The following is a 13924-nucleotide window of genomic DNA, read 5'->3' on the forward strand; positions in this document are numbered from 1 at the left end:
GCGTAGGAGAGTACAAAGCGGGAGCAGGTGACCCCAGCTTCCTGGCAATGCCCGCCTCCTCCCAGCCTTCAGACCCGGGACTCACCAGCCGCAGCCGCTCGGCTGTCGAAAGGCCGCTGCGCTGCGCTGCGCTGCGCGGGGCTGCGATGCATAGAACGATGCAGCCCCGGAGTCGCTCCGGGGCTGGGGGTGGGGAGCGCGCGTGCGCCTGGGGCCCGCTCCTCGCGCGCTCGCGCCTCCACCTTCTGCAGCAGCCGCTCTCGCGAGACTCCCGCTCCACTCCTGGGGCTGCTCCTCCTGCGATCGCGAGAGGGAAGGCGCTGCAGCTCCTGCACCTTGCCGGAGCTGTCCGAGGTGCTAGTTCCCCGACCCTGACCGGATCAGGTGGTCGGCGAGCATCTCGGGAAGAAATCATGGCGAGTACGTGGAAGGCAAAGTACCAGAAATGGGAGCCTGGCACTAGCAGTCAGAGCCTCAGCCTCCAAATCTGCAAACTGGGAGGATAACCTCCTAATGCTGATCCCGGAGGCCTCTGGGACGTGCCAGAAAGGAGGAGTGAGAAAGAGCTTTGTGAGTAGTAGAGTGGGGTGACTGATGAAGGTCTTTCAGCCCCACAGGCTCAGGGTGACAGAGAGAGGACAGAGGACAGAAGATCAGGGATGAGACACGTACAGACAGAGACAAGACATAGAGAGACATGGACACAAAAATCCTCAGAAAGACAGACAGTGAAAAACGAGAGAGAAGAGCCACGAACACAGAGACATAGAAGCACAGAGAAACAGATACTGAGACACAGGGAGATCAAGACTTGGAGAGAAAAAAGACATGCAAAGATAAGAGAAGCAAGGGAGCATGACGAAGTGAGAAAGAGACAAGAAATAGGGACCGACAAGATACACAAGCAATAGAAGGAGAGAGAAAAAGGCTTAGACAAGGAAAGAGACATAGAAAAAAGAATGAAAGAGACAGTGATATGCAAAGATGAACACCAAAACAGAGAAGGACCAAGGTAAATGTTTAAAAACCCAGAATTTCAGAGGGTTGAGATAGACCCAATTGGAGAGATGAGGCTGAGAGTGGAAGACAGGCTTTTTATTGTGAGTTGTATTTACATAGTAAAACTCCTGCGGGATCCCCTTAGCCAGGGCCTGTTCTGCCAGCCAATTGCTTCTTCCCCCTATGTATCCTCCCACTCCCACCCCCTACCCACACCATCCTGGGCCTGGGAAGGGGCCTCTGTGGGTGGGAGACACTGCAGGGATTCTTTGCCCAGAATAAAAGCCCATTGTCTCGCTCTGGCCTGCCAGGAATGGAGGCCTCACTCCCACAGCTGGGATGAAAAGGGGACAGGAGTGAGAAAAGGGCAGACAAGAACTAGTGCAGGAGCCTCAGGGTCTGGGAAGAGCTGAGCAGGAAGCATAATCTGGCCACCATGCCAACCAGGAAGAAAGAGTCCTGGGCTACAGGGCAGGACAACCAGACTCTCTGTTGGTCCTGTTCCTGGTTCACCCACATGGTCTGCTCTCTATCGCTGCTGTAATGCAAGCCTAGGCTGATTTACAGAGCTGTGGGGAGGAGCCAGTGAGATGACAAACGGGAACCTTCAGAGGTCATCAAGCATGGCTCCTACAGGAAGGATATTGGGAGTCCATGTGAGCCTCAGGAAAGATATGGGGGTTTGCATGGACCTTTAGGAGAGGGGTCTGAGGTCCACATTGAGGTCTACAGGGAGATGTCTGGGATCTACATGGAATTTACAGGAGATATCTTGTGGTTCATGTGAGTCCTACAGTGGAAATGTTGGGGTTTCCATCTGATGACCATAGACAAATATTCCCCAAACAGGAAAATCAGAAGAGCTTCCTATTTGGCAAACAACTGAGGTTGGAAGAGTGCCCAAGTCCAGTCAGAAACCCACCCTCATCACAGTGGATCACATCTTTTGTATTTAGGTAAATGGAAAGGAACAGTGCTGTCAATAGTGACAATCATTTAAACTTTTATTTAACAAACATTTGCTGATCACCTACTATGAGAAGCAACATAGGTCAATACGTAAGAATACGGACCTAGGGCTGGCCAGTTAGCTTAGTTGGTTAGAGCATGGTTCTGAAAACACCAAGGTCAAGGGTTCCATCCCTGTACCACCCAGCTGCCAATTAAAAAGAAAAAAAGAATGTGGACCTACAAGACAGACTGCCTGCCCCTTCCCTGTGGTGTAAATTTGAGCAAGGTACATCCTCACTGAACCTTAGTTTTCCATATATGCAACATAAGAATGATGATAACAGGACCTGAGTCCTAGGGTTCCTGTGAAAATGAAATGAATTAACTCATGCAGACACATGGGACACAAGGGACAGTGTTAAGTATGTGATAAGTGTTTAATGAGTGCCTGTGTGCCAGGCACTGGGGACATGTCTTTCTCATGGTGGAGGGCAGGAGACACAGAGCCTGAACCGGACGAGGCAATAACACATTTCAAGCTTCTTCTCAAAGGTGGAGAATGTCACATCTGCTCACATGTTGTTAGTCAAAGGATGTCACATGGTTAAGCCCAAAATTAACGCATGGGGGACAGGGAGTTGTGCTCCTCCTACACGATGCCAGTGGAAGTCACATGATAAGCAGTGGGGATGTCTAATTCCATTGCATGGAGGAAGTGAGTAACTGGGGCAGTAATCCAGTCAATCACACATGGGGCCAGCTCCAGGCTCCTCGTCTGTTCCTGCCCAGGGCTGAATGAGGCATGTCCATCCAAGAGTCTCTGGGAGAATATTTATGTTACAGGCCAGTAAACAACTGAGAAGATCAGCATTTACTAAACCCTTAATATGTCTGAGTGGAATGCTAAGCCTCATGGCTATCCTATGAAGTAAGTGCTATAATCTTTATTTTATAGATGAGGCAAATTAGGTTCAGAGAGGTAAAGTGATCCGCCCAAGGAAATAGAATAGATGTATCTAAGAAATGGAAGACGCAGTATCTTTAGGCTGGATATCCCCAGAAGCAATCACTCAGATAAGGAGTGAGTACAAATGGTCTATTTGAGCAATAATCCCAGGAAGCGCTAGTAGGGGAATGGGAAAAGCGAAACAAAGAAATGAAAAAAAACAATATAGTGTGTGATAATGAGCAGGTTGTGACTGTGAGCAACTAGGGCTTGATCCTACTGGGGACCTCTGGGACAGTGCAGAAGATAATGCAGTCATCCCACTGAAGGAGTGAGGAGACTGAAGATTTCGTCTTTAGCTGAGAGCTACTACTGGCACCTCCAGCCTGCCCTGTGTGCCTTCTGAGCAGAGAAAGCACTCAGGCAGAAAATCCCAGGGGCTTTCAGTAAAAAGCCATGAGGAAAAGCTAAGGGGGTATGTGTAGGATGCTATGTAGTAGCATCTACTGTAACCAGGACCTAAACTCAAGTCTGTCTTGCTCCTGAGCCATATCATGCTGCATCCAAGATAATCCTGTTATTACTCATGCTGTTAGTCCTATGGAAGTTTGCAGTATGGAGTCTCCTTTCTGAAGAAAGAGCCTCCTGCTCCCCCAAACCCCCTCCATGTTCCTGGTCTTGTGAGATGCTATGTCCCTGACACTTAGCATATACGCCTGATTGCCCAGCACCAAGTACACAGTGACACACATTCTTGCCTGCAAAACCATGGAAATGTCAGATCAGCTAGTCCAGCTCCCTCACCACCCAGGTGGGCAATGCTGAGGCTCAGAAAGTTCACCCTAGACCTCCCCACACCGTGCTTCTTGTCTCCATACTGCCCCATCTGTGAGACTGTGAGCATAACTGACTCCTTCTTGAGCCCTTACTGCTTGCTATGCCCTTTGTGTGAGCTTTGCCAACAGAAGTTATACAGTAACTAAGGGTAAGATAGTTAAATCAATAGACAGGAACAACTTATTAACTGTAAAGCAGGAACTTAATGATTAAATACCAGTATAGCAACAGCCAGTCTGGCACCTGCATCGCAAGACCACCAGGGATAGTAATCATTGTCATAAGACATTTGGAATTAGTGACATTGGGTCTGTTTCTTAGTCAGTAACTACCTCTTAGCTTTTTCCACTGCTTTGTGTGAACTGCCAATAAAAACTTGGGCTGGGCCAAGAAGAGGTGCTGAAAAACGCTGCATACACCTTTGGGGTTGTTGCCCGCCCGATCCATCATCTTGTATGTAAATCATGCTTTAATAAAATTATTTGCTTTACTGCATGGAATTGCTTGCTTCATTTTTTCAGTCACAAGATACTTTCACAGATCAATGGACTTTTTACTTTTGGCCAATTTTCAGACACCTGTACCTGTGTTGTCTCTCTCCAACCAGACTGGAAGCTGCCCAAGACAACCCACAGAATACAAGAAAGTATTTGCAAATCATATATCTTATAAGAGACTCATATCTAGAATACATGAAGAATTCTTACAACTCAATAATAAAGAGACAACCCACTTATTTATTTATTTTTTTTTAAAGATGACCGGTAAGGGGATCTTAACCCTTGATTTTGTGTTGTTAGCACCACGCTCACCCAGTGAGCTAACCGGCCATCCCTATATGGGATCCGAACCCGGGGCCTTGATGTTATCAGCACCACACTCTCCCGAGTGAGCCACGGGCCGGCCCGACAACCCACTTAATAATGGGCAAAAGTAGGGCTGGCCCGTGGCTCACTTGGGAGAGTGTGGTGCTGATAGCACCAAGGCCACAGGTTTGGATCCCTATATAGGGATGGCTGGTTCACTCACTTGGGAGAGTGTGGTGCTGACAACACCAAGTTAAGGGTTAAGATCCCCTTACTGGTCATCTTTTTTAAAATATAAAAATTAAAATTAAAAATGAGCAAAGGATCTGAATAGAAACTTTTCCAAAGATGATATACAAATGGGTGATAAGCACATGAAAATATGCTCAACATCATTAGTCATCAGGCAAATGCAATTCAAAATCACAAGATACAACTTTACATCCATGAGGATGACCATAATTAAAAAGACAGGTTATAATAAGTATTGGTGGGGGTGTGGAGAAATTGGAACCTTTATATATTGGTGGTGGGAATGTAAAATGGTGCAGCTGCTTTGGAAAACAGTTTGTCAGTTCCTCAAAAATTCAAACATAGAGTTACCATTTGACCCAGCAATATCACTCCTAGGTATATTCTCCAGGGAAATTAAAACATATTCACAAAAAAACCAAGCATATTTGTTGCAACATTATTCATAGTAGCTAAAAACTGGAAACAACTACCAACCAAAGAATGGACAAATTATCATATTTTCATGCAGTGGAATATGACTCAACAACAAAAATAAATGAACTGGTACATATAACAAGGTGAATGATTCTCAAAACCATTATGTTGAGTAAAACAAGCCAGACCAAAAAATACATACTATATGACTCCATTATATGAAGTTCAAAACAAGAAAATTAATGTGATAGAAGTCAGAATAGTGATTGCTGATTGGGGAGAGGGGTGGATTGACTGGAAACGGACAGAAAGGAAATTTCTGGGTGATGAAATATTCTAGATCTGGTTTTGGGTGGTAGTTACAAGGTATATAAAATTGACAAAACTTATCAAACTGAAAACTTAAGATATGTGCATTGTATTGTATGTAAAGGGACACAATGAGTCTTGACAATTCCCCACCTTGTACCTCTTGCCAGTCAATGATCACTGCTCACTGCTTCCCTTCCACCAGCAGTGCATCCAATAGACCACATGGGGGCACCCACACCTACAGTGACTAATACTTGCTTGGCTAATTCTCCACCAGCGAGGTTGCTCGGCCCACAGCTAGGAATGCTGGGTACTGCGCAGCTTGCTGGACTACACACAACCCAGCTTTATCACCACCTCTTGCAGCTTAGCCAGCAGCTCTGAACACAGAATCCAGAACACTGCCCACTGCTCACTGGTTGAGTTAGAATAGGAATAGTGCAGCCAGGAGTGCCATCCAAAACTGCTCCCACTAACTACTTGGAAAGAAAAAGTGCCCTCCACAAGTCCCAGCCTGGGTCTGGCCCTGGTGAACACTCACCTCAGGCAATGGCCAAGCCCCTCGATGCAAAATCTACAGGACACAGTCTAGTCCTCACCCACCTGACCACTTGATTACATTGCAAACCCAGTCTTGCTTTTACCTCCACTATCTCCCTTCCTTCTTAACAGCCTGACATCTGCTACCCTGGCAACCTGGCCCCTCCCAGGTCCTCACCTACATCTGAGGTGCCGAGTGCTTCCAAAGCTTTGTCTCTGGTCTGAATTCTCTTCTGTACTCCAGGCCCATTCCAAACTGAACTCCACATCATATTCCTATATCTATACCTCCTCCTGTATCCAGCCTGCAAAAATGGCTCTATTGTCAGTAATAACACAGGTTGATATCATGTATCTCCTGATATGATTCACTGACTTCTGTGATATTCTTACCAAACATGCAAAACTTCAATCTAGTCATGAGACAAACCTCAACTGAGGGACATTCTACAAAATAACTGACAAGTACTGCATTGGAGCTGGCTAGATAGCTCAATGTGTTAGAGCATGGTGCTGATAACACCAAGTTCAAGGGTTCGGATCCCTGTGCTGATCAGGCACCAAAAAAAAAAACAAAAAAAAAAAACCCAAAACAAAAAAAAACAAGAGTGCATCAACCTCAATCACCCAACCCTGACTCCTGGAAGTTAAGTCCCATCAATTCTGCTTCCCCGTATCTTCAGAATCAAGACTCTTTTTTGCATCCCCACATCCACTACCCTATTCCATCATCCATCATCAATTTTACTGCAATAGCCTCCCCAAAGTCATCACATCCTCCAGTCTTTCCCCACCTGAAACCCACCCAAGTCATTTTCCTCCAAGCAGCCACAGGGATCTTAATCATGTCACTCCCCTACTTAGGACCCTCCTGAGGCCCCTCACTACTCCTGTGGATACACACCCTCTTCCTGGCTTGGCACTCAGCCCTCCTGGCCTCAGCCCAGGTCACTTCTCCAGCCTCACCTTTTTGTTTGTTTGTTTGTTTTGGTGGCTGGCCTGTACAGAGCTCAAACCCTAGACCTTGGTGTTATCAGCACGATGTCAGCACGACGCTCTAACCAACCGAACTAATCAGCCAGTTCCAGCCTTACCTTTTGCACACCCTCCCTCACAGGCTCTCCAGCCACCCCAAACTGCTTGCAGTCCTAAGATTTCAGATTCTCTTCCACTTTCTTCCTTTTGCACATGCTGTTCCTTCTGCCCAGAACACTCTCTCTTCTCCTCACCTGACCCCCATCTCTGTCCCTTTGCTGGAAACTTACTCTTCCTGGGACTGGGGTCCAGAAGACCCTCTCAAGTGGAGGCTGCTCTTTCTCCACCCTCCAGGTACAACAGGGTCAGGAGGAGCACCCCATGACCACCACCCTCAAGCACACCATGCCCTGTGTTTCTTGACTTCCCACCCTCTGTCCTACATTGTTTCTGACAACAGCTGGGCCTTTGCTCATGTTTTTCCTCTGGCTGCATGATTCCTACTCATCCTTTGAGTGCCCACGTAGGACTCACTCCTCTGGACACCTCCCTGGATCAGTTAGATGCCTCTGCTCGGTCTCACTCCTTCCTCCCTGCCACCAAGTGCTGCGTTGTTTACCTATGTGCCTGATTCCCCATGACACCGAGTTCAGTTCACATCTGTATTGCTTGTCATCACCCCAAAGCCAGTGTCAAGGAAAGGTGACCGTGGTTGAGTGGTGTGGTATGTTTGTAAATGTCTAACGACTGGATCTTCAGGGAAAACTATATATATATAATATATGTGCACATGTTTATTATAAATTTTACTGATATAAAAGATGTTTAACACCCAACTCACACATAATATACAATATTCTTTATTATAAATTCCATATAACCCATATAACCAATTAAACCACACAGAATGCTTTTGTTGATTTTTGCTGAATTCTTGTATCTGTAGTCAACCTATGATTGCATCTGATGAATGAGTGTAGATAATTCACAAAACAACAAATCAAGCTCTGTACTTGTAGTGCTTGCTAATTTCCATTATGTAAATACTTCCATCACCACTGCTTCTAGCTAACAATGTGACATCACTGAAAGCAGAGCTGGGCAGAGATGCGGTATAGCGCACCCTTACATAGTATTTCCACCATACCAATGCAAGAAATGCAAATAACTTCAAGAGCATGAATAACAGTAAAATGTAGGGAAGTCATTAGAAAGTGGTGCATTTTGAATATTCATCACCTTTGTTTTAATATACTTTATTTAATTGTAAGTTTATGTAATTAAATTTTTAATAATGGCTGTGTTTAACAACCAGCTCACAAAATTGAAAATTAACAATTCACTCTCATGAGCCAGTATGAGCTGCTTCTAGCACACCACCACTTTGGCCCCTGGCCCCCAATTTCCTCCCCAAGCCCAATCTTGCTGCCAGTCTAGGAGACTTCTGAGTTCACTGGATGACTCACCTCATTCCTCAGGCTTGTGATTCTTCCTTGACTCCAGTGACCTTTGTCTCTCCTTCAGCCACCTGCTCCCCTGGCCTCATCATAGACCTTGGCATCACCAGGAAGTGTTTCACCCAAGAATCGCATCTTCCCCTCACTTCTGGACTACAGACTCCTCTTCTTCCAGCCCTCTCAACCTCCCCATGCATGTCCTTCGACCTTGAAGAACACCATTCCCTGAGCCCTCACTTGGTCTCTGTTCTGCTTCCTCCTGATCCTTGGACCATCCCTCCTCCTTGTTCATCTTTCTGCTGAATCTACACTGAAGCCTTTAGTGGTGGTTAATTTTAGGTGTCAACTTGATCAGATTAAGGAATACCTAGAAACCCGGTAAAGCAACCTTTTGGGGTGTGTCTATGAAGGTGTTTCCAGAAGAGATTAGCATGAAAGCCTGAGTGAACTGGGTGGGAAAGACCCACTCTCAATATGGATGGGCACCATCCAGTCCATTTGGGACCTAGAGAGAATAAAATGGAGTTAAAAGTGAATTTCTCTATCCACTGGAGCTGGAATAAACTCTTCCTTCCTGTCTGTGGACATCAGAACTCGAGACTGTTCAGTCTTTGGGGTCTAGGACTAACACCAGTGGCACCCCTGGCTCTCAGACCTTTGACCTTGAATTGAGAATCACACCACTGGCTTAACTGGTTCTTAGGCTTCTGAACTTGGAATGAGACACGCTACCTTCATCCAGTTTGCAGGAAAAAGTTGGTCCGAGCGTTGTGGGTTATTGTTAAGTTGATTTAACAGTTTGCAGGAAAAATTATATGTATTTTGACATTTTGTTTTAACTTAAAACATAAGCATGTAATGACTTGCCAATCTTTTGAAGTAATGCCAAGGCTTTTTCTCTGAGTATGGATCTGATGATTGTAATTTCACATTTTTTTCTTACATAACAGTACTCATAACAAATTGTCTACACATCTATGTTCTATAAAGTAAGTAAGAGCTTTAGGATACTTGCAAAGCAATCTGAGTGCAGACTTGGGTTTCTACTGAGTTTCCCCAGTCTTTTACAGTGGTCTCTCCAAGCCATACTCAACAACTTTTTCTTTTTCTTTCTTTTTTTTTAAGTTGTGGAGCAAAAAAACACATAACCTAAAATTTACCATCTTAACAATTTTTTTTAGACTAGTTGAGCACAGTAGTGAGGAGGGAAAGAGTAGAATAAGGAGTTCAATCTGTAACTGACTGTGAACAATCAGTTGAAATAACTTACTACCCTCAGACCAGCCTTCTTAACCATTTTTAAGTATACAGTTCAGTAGTATTAAGTACGAGGGGTCTTCAAAAAGTTCATGGACAAATTTGTATTATCTTTTCATTTTTCCATGAACTTTTTTTTTTTAGGAGAGAGTGCAAACACAGTCCCCCACTACCACAAATTATGCAGTCGAATTTCCCACATTTGGGGAAATTGTAGGAGTCAACACATCCAGAGTGCAATGGATAAGCCTTGCCCTGGGAAAACCACCTTTTTCCATTAACCAAATATTTTCTATAAACTTTTTGAAGTACCCTTGTATATTCACATTGTTGTGCAACAGATCTGCAGAACTTTTTCATCCTCCAAAACTGAAACTCTGTACCCATTAAACAACTCCCCATTTCTCCCTCCCCTGAGCCCTTGGTAAGCACCGTTTTACATTCCATTTCTATGAATTTAACTACTCAATGTACCTCATTGTATTAGTCCATTTTCCGTTGCTGACAACAGATACCTGAAACTGGGTAATGTGTAAGAAATTAAAATTTTTTTTCTTACAATTTTGAAAGCTGGAAAGTCCAAGGTCGAGGGAGTACATCTGGTGAAGTCCTTCTTAGTGGGGTCTCTCTACAGGGTCCCGTGGAGACACAAGATACCACATAGCGAGAGCTGAGCTAGAGAGTACCAAAATGCTCACTTGCTCTTCTTATAAAGCCCCTGGTGCCTCTCCTGTGAAAACCATTCATCCATTAACCCATTGATCCATGAATGGATTGATCCATGAACCATTTAATCCATTCACGAGTGCATGTCTATCATGGTCTTATCACCTCCTAAAGGCTCCACCTTTCAAGACCATATTGGGAATTAAGTTCCAACATGAGCTTGGGAGAACATTCAAATCATAGCAGTTATATAAATGGAATCATACAGTATTTTTCTTTTTGGAAAAAAACTTTTTTTTTTTTTAGTGACTACCTTTTTCAAAACTTTCTAAAACAATCAGCTTAATTTTAATATAAATAACAACTCACTTTCATTTTGCACTCATTTTTTATGGTTTAGTTATGGCTTAATTAAATTATGCAATTACAATAACACGTACAACAGGCATAAACAGGTTTGGAAATGTGTTAGAGTCCTCAGAGAAGATGAGATCCCAAGATGGGATTAAATATGTAAGACGTTTGTTAGGAGAACCATCTGTTAGAGAAAATGGGGAAGGAGCTGGAAGAGGCCAGGAGAGACATCACAGCATGATAAGAGGCTGACCCTGAGTGAAGGAGAGAGGGAAGGAAGTTGGGTTGAAACATCTTAGACTGCAGTGTAGTTCTAAGGAAAGTTCAGCAAGGCCACTGGGGTATCCTCAGCTAAAGTTACCCATTTTCCATCCATCTCCCAAGGATGGGCCGGCCTGCTTTAGTATCCCATCTGCACTCCATCATTAGCCAGTCCACAGGAAATATGGCCTTGGCACAAATGCGGTGAAGGATTTCAGAGTCAGCAGCTAGAGCCCTTGGTTAATTACCTCTCTGAAGTCAGAGATTTGAAAAGCCGAATATTCTCACAGCTATCAAGGTAACAAACACAGCTGATTCTTAGTGTATTAGGTATGGATTTAGCTTGGCTGCATGTAACAGAAAATACAAATAACAATAAATAACAATGGCTTAAACATGATAGGTCTTCTTTTTCTCACATAATGAAAAGTCCGAGAATAGGTGAGTTGGCTCAGTGACATTATGATGCAGGGCAGAGATCTCTGAAATGCTCTTGGTCTTTCTCTCAGAGTTTCGAGATGGCTTCTCAACTCCAGCCATCATGGCCACATGGCAGACAGCTGGAAGAAGGAAGGGCAAAGGGAGAATGGGCATGCCAGCTGAGTCTGCAGCCCCGTGTAACCAGTCATCCAAAAAGCCCTACCCAACAATTTCCATTTATCTTTCATTGGCCTGTCTGTCAGGCCAATTGACTGTCACATAGTCACTCCTATTTGGCAAGGAAGGCTGGGAAATGCCTTCTAGCTGGGCATTTTGCCTCTGGCTGTAAAATCAGGGTCGCAGTAGTAAGGAAGAAAGGGCGAGTGATACTGAGGAGAGTACCAGCAGTGTCTGCCACACCTGGTGAGCACAAACACTCTAGAGAGTGGCCTGCTATTAAACAAGCACATTCTGTGTGCTGTCTGCAGAGGCAAAGGAGAGTTCAGCTCACCCAACAACTCTGCCATGGAGGTGGGGGTGAGCACACACACTGGGTAATTTTTATTTCACCAGAATGTGAGCTCCCCTGAGCAGGAACTATTTTCAGGTGTTCACTGCCATATTCCCAGCACCTACAACATTGCCTGCCATGTAACAGAGGCTCAATAAATATTTTGAATGAATGATTAATAATAGCGTTGGCCTGGCCAGTGGTTAGAGCACGATAGTGCTGATAACACCAAGGTCCAGGGTTTGATCCCTGCATGCACAGGCCAGCCGCCAAAAAAAAAAAAGAAAGAAAGAAAGAAAGAAAGGTGTTTCCTTCCCTGTGTATCCTCTTAATAACTCCTATCACTTAATTTCCTTGAACATGGAACCTGCAAAAAAGGCCCTTAGGGATAATCCTTCCCCAATATTGCCCATTTCATTCACTTTCAGCAGGTAACATCCACATCTTCAAGGGGATAAATTTACTAACATACATCTGTATCCCTTCCTCCTTCCTACCTGTCTCAGAGGAAGAGATATCTCCCCCAACTCCTCCCAGGCTAAGGCCAGTCCCGCAACTGTGCTCTGATTTTCACCTCTTCTTATCTGCTCAGGGATTTTGATCCATCAATTATCCTCTTTACCCAGTGCTTTCAACTTTTCCTTCTTTCCTTTATTTATTCCTTAAATATCTCCCAACGGAAAAAACAAAACTGTTATCCCCCAGTCCATAGCCCACTCAAGTATTGTTTAACACTTATGCCTGGGTGATTTCAGCCACTCCAAAGGCAGTTAAGTACCCACTGTGTGCTGAAGATTCCTTGATCAGCCAGAGTTCTCGACTCTAAGTGTGAAGAAGCCAACTCTGGCTAATGAGAGCAGAAAAGGTATTTACTAGAAGGGTATTAGGTAAGTGATAAAACTAACTCCCTTGCTCTGATTCAAGATCTATCAGTCATAGCTCTGATCATTATCTGGCCTCCCATGGACCTTTCCTAGGGGTGTGATCAATCAGTGGCCCCTTTGATAGTTTGTGTCTGGTTTATCCACTGGTCTACTCATATTCTGGGTGTACTTTGAAAGGATAATGATAATTTCACTAACTTAATGCCATTCTTTACCCCTCTTTGAGGATGCAGCAGATTATATTCTCTAAAAATGACCATAGTAATATTTCTTTTTTTTTTTGGGCAGCTGGCCGGTATGGGGATCCAAACCCATGACCTTGGTGTTATAAAACTGACAGCAATATTTCTATTCCAACATGTCTGTCCAGAATCTTGTCATTCCCCATCAAGAAATGAGGACTATTCCCTTTTCCCTCGAACCTGGGCAGGGCTTTATGACTTCCTTGATAAACAGAAGTGACACTGTGTGACACCCAAGGCTGGGTCATAAAATGCAATATAAAGGTACTTCATGGAAAGGTTCATATTATCTTTTAATTCTATTTTTCCACAAATTTTTTGGTTTTATTTTTTGGTTTTGACTGCCAGCTGGTATAGGGATCAAACCCTGGATCTTAATGTTATCAGCACCACATTCTAACCAGCTGAGCTGTATTAGTCCATTTTCTGTTGCTATAACAGAATACCTGAGACTGGGTGATTTATAAAGAAAATGAAATTTATTGCTTACAGTTTCTGAGGCTAGGAAGCCCAAAGTCCATTTGGAGGTGGCAACAGTGACCCAGGGGTTTCATATTGTAAGATGGTGAAAGCAGAGAGAACAAAGACAGACAGACTCTCCTCTTCTTTTAGAGCCCTCAGAAGGGCCGGCCTGTGGCTCACTTGGGAGAGTGTGGTGCTGATAATACCAAGGCCAAGGCCACAGGTTCGGGTCCCTATATAGGGGTGGCTGGTTGGCTCACTTGGGAGAGCGTGGTGCTGACCACACCAAGTCAAGGGTTAAGGTCCCTTAATTGGTCATCTTTTTAAAAAATAATAAATAAATAAATAAATAAATAAATAAAGCCCTCAGAACCA

At 44.3% G+C, this 13924-nt stretch overlaps 1 pseudogene; it reads right to left on the minus strand.

Annotated features, from left to right (window-relative positions):
• Positions 1–9890: 9890 nt before the first annotated feature.
• LOC134374486 (U1 spliceosomal RNA) lies at positions 9891–10042 on the minus strand (annotated as a pseudogene).
• Positions 10043–13924: the final 3882 nt, after the last annotated feature.

Source organism: Cynocephalus volans, chromosome 3 (assembly GCF_027409185.1).
Source record: "Cynocephalus volans isolate mCynVol1 chromosome 3, mCynVol1.pri, whole genome shotgun sequence".
NCBI lineage: Eukaryota > Metazoa > Chordata > Mammalia > Dermoptera > Cynocephalidae > Cynocephalus > Cynocephalus volans.